The following is a 3141-nucleotide window of genomic DNA, read 5'->3' as shown; positions in this document are numbered from 1 at the left end:
GAAATGGATCCGAATCTCTACGAAAAACGACTGTGTAAATTCTATAAATTCATTCTTCAATGTAAGATTACATGAACTACTTTCGTTGTACTATAACAGGTATAATTACTTGATTGTGAAATTATATGAGCCTATGTGTACTATTCATGTTTCATGTTAAAGTATGTTACCTGTACAGTATGTGTTATGTGGTAATGTTAAAATTAAACTTTTACTTGCATCTCTTACTTTGTATTTAACTACCATTTAAGTTCACTCTTACGTTATATTATCTGAATGGTTAAGCCATTATTCTTTTTAGTGTGTTTTAATAAAATTTGACAGTATCACTAGCATTTGAAAATGGTAAACAAAAATGTATCATTTCAATTTGTTGACATGACATTGAACTCTGTTTCTTTAATTTCTAAGATTCATACAAGCTCCACTTGCCACCTGAAACCAATGTGCTCATAAAAGATTGTGCAGCAGTTAATGTGGATGCTGATATTTTTGGTGAGTTTGTGAGAACATTTAGGATATTTTTCCATATTTTGTATGGAAACTCACATGACTTGCTGCCAATCATCCCTAAGTCTTATTGCTGAATACTTGATAATAGCATCTTAAAATTAGCATGGATAGGAGTTTTTATTATTTTGAATATTGTTGAATGGTTATGCTATCTTATTGAGAGTCCACCTGTTTTTGATTTAAAGATGATGTCCTCCAAGCTGAGGTAGAGTTCTCTGGATCCTGATGGATGCCCGGAGTCATAATTTTCATCGGTAGAATCAAAGTTCAGACCTCACAGTAATTGTACACTCTTCAAATGCTTGCAAAAGACTGCTTTTAGAATAATCACCAGTAATGTGTCAAAAGATGTAAGCTTTAATATTGAAAGCTGGAATATTTTAGTTTTAGGTTTTTGTCATCGTTTACTCACCCTCAGATTGTTCCAAACCTGTATACATTTCTTTGTTCTGCTAAACACAAAGGAAGATCTTCGGAAGAATGTCAGTAACCAAACAGGTCTCATCCCCCATTGACTCCCATAGTATTTATTTTCCCTACTATGGCAGTAAATGGGGGATGAGATCGGTTTAGTTACTGACATTCTTCCGAAGATCTTCCTTTGTGTTTAGCCAAACAAATTAAATTATACAGGTTTGGAACAATCTGAGGGTGAGTTATAGGTGACAGAATACTCATGTTCATTTTATTTATGTAAATATACAGAGCATCTAGCACATCACTGTTATTTGATCACAGTTCAGTTCTATCTGTAACGTTTCCTTTTGTTATGCTGTGTTAGGAGGATCCCACCATGTCTGGATATACAAGTATGCAGTACATCAATGCACTTTCTCTGTAAGAACTTTTAAAATATTGAGAATATAAAATATTTGAATACAATGTTTTTAATATTCTAAGTGTGTGTATATTTAACGTTAACATAATTTTATCTTTAATAGATTGACGATCTTTGGTAATATATAAGGCTCTCTTTGGAGACGACATCTCATCTCAGACAGAATTATTTGAAAAATGGAAATGTTTTACAGGAACATCCAAAATAATTGCTGACCATCAAAACCTATGACATGTTGCACATGTTAACAACCTTTTATCTGGTCAGCAGCAGTCTGATTATGGTAAGTATTCATAGATTTTTCAATGGTTTGAAGTTTAACTGTATACCCATGGGTTGTGTGTGTGTTTATTCTGCTAGGATGGAACAGTGATGTGGCAGCTCTCTTGCTCCTTCATCTCTTGCCTCAAACTGTAAACTGTGAAACTGCCCAGATCATGCTGTGAAGTTTATGAAGGTACTTGTTTTTAGATTTGTTTTAGTCCACAGTTAGTTTGTATGTTCTTGCATTGTCTCTCTCTTCATTATGTACAGGTTGATAAATATTTTGATACGTTGATTTTAACAGAAATATAGTAATATATTCTAATATTGTGTAAATGAACATTGGTTAATTAACAATGAAGGAAGAACGCCCTTTGCAATTTTAGAAACTTGTTTTAAGATTAACACATGTTGTAAAAACGTAATTGTTTTCAAATATATATTGAAGCTCATTGTAAAACGTTACCAATCTTTAAGACTTGTACATGTGCCCCACCTATGTTTAAGGAAGGGAAACTTTTGTGTTAAATGACACCTAGAATATCTGAATAAAAACGCTCTTTAAAATGTTTTGCTATGTACACACAGGTGGGGATGAGGATTAATATGCTCATTGAGCGAGTTGGATTGACCCAGACCTTCCTTCTCTACGTTGGGGAAATGTAGCATCCGGAAGTTCTACATCATCCTGGACCAGAAAGAGTCCCCTGCATGATCCAGTCCCCTGCTGCAGCCTTGGACAAACTCTTTAAGGCACTCTTTGTCTTATGGTGAGGCCTTGTTAAATTTCTACACATTTATTCAAACAACCGTGCATGGAATTGAAGTCCAAGGGGTCAAGAAAACTAAAGTGAGAATGCAAAACTGAGGTTCAACCTTATTTCAGAACATTTAGTGCAATGGAAGAACTTGTCATCCTCATGATCATGCAATGACCCTGTTCTTAATTCTTCTTGGCCTTAATGCTATTTAGGCCTTGTCTAATACTCACTGAACATTGTATTCTTTACTGTATTAACAGGGTATAGATTATTGTTTGAGTTTTTATTTTAAAAGATTTTAGTTTGGACCTGTTAATGAAATCTCAGATTGCAGTCTGGAAGGTAATTAAGTTTTAACTAAAACTTTGTGTGTGTCATCTTGTTCTACTATATCTTGGGTTGAAAACTATGGAACTGAATACCTGAATAATGTTTGCTTTGAGGTTGAAAATGAAATGTCTGATTTCTGTAAGATGATCGGTTTTCTTGTAAAGAACAAGCAAGCATTTTTATTCAGTATCTTAACTGCAGTGTATTTAAGTATGTATTGAGGTGGTTACTATTTTTTTCCATTTTCTTTTTTGAGCGTATGATTATAGACCTGATGGACAGTGTTTACATTATTGTGATATTGTATTTTTTTTAATATGCAGTAAATTATGTATTTGATTGTGAATGTTAAATCTGGTTTACTTCAATAAAAAGAGGTTTTGCAGTACTTGCTAACATTTGTCCTTTTTGCAATCACTTGAGTATTAACAGAAA

The 3141-nt window shown here is 33.4% G+C and overlaps 1 long non-coding RNA gene across 1 annotated transcript; it reads left to right on the top strand.

Moving 5' to 3' along the window:
- The first annotated feature begins 1157 nt into the window (after positions 1–1157).
- Positions 1158–2710, top strand: LOC130571377 (uncharacterized). Its single transcript, XR_008965082.1, has 4 exons — positions 1158–1350; positions 1455–1468; positions 1545–1634; positions 2204–2710. It is a non-coding gene; the product is annotated as an uncharacterized LOC130571377 (long non-coding RNA).
- Positions 2711–3141: the final 431 nt, after the last annotated feature.

The sequence above is a fragment of the Triplophysa rosa genome, linkage group LG1, assembly GCF_024868665.1.
Source record: "Triplophysa rosa linkage group LG1, Trosa_1v2, whole genome shotgun sequence".
Classification (NCBI taxonomy): domain Eukaryota; kingdom Metazoa; phylum Chordata; class Actinopteri; order Cypriniformes; family Nemacheilidae; genus Triplophysa; species Triplophysa rosa.
This window is presented reverse-complemented; position numbering and strand designations above follow the sequence as displayed.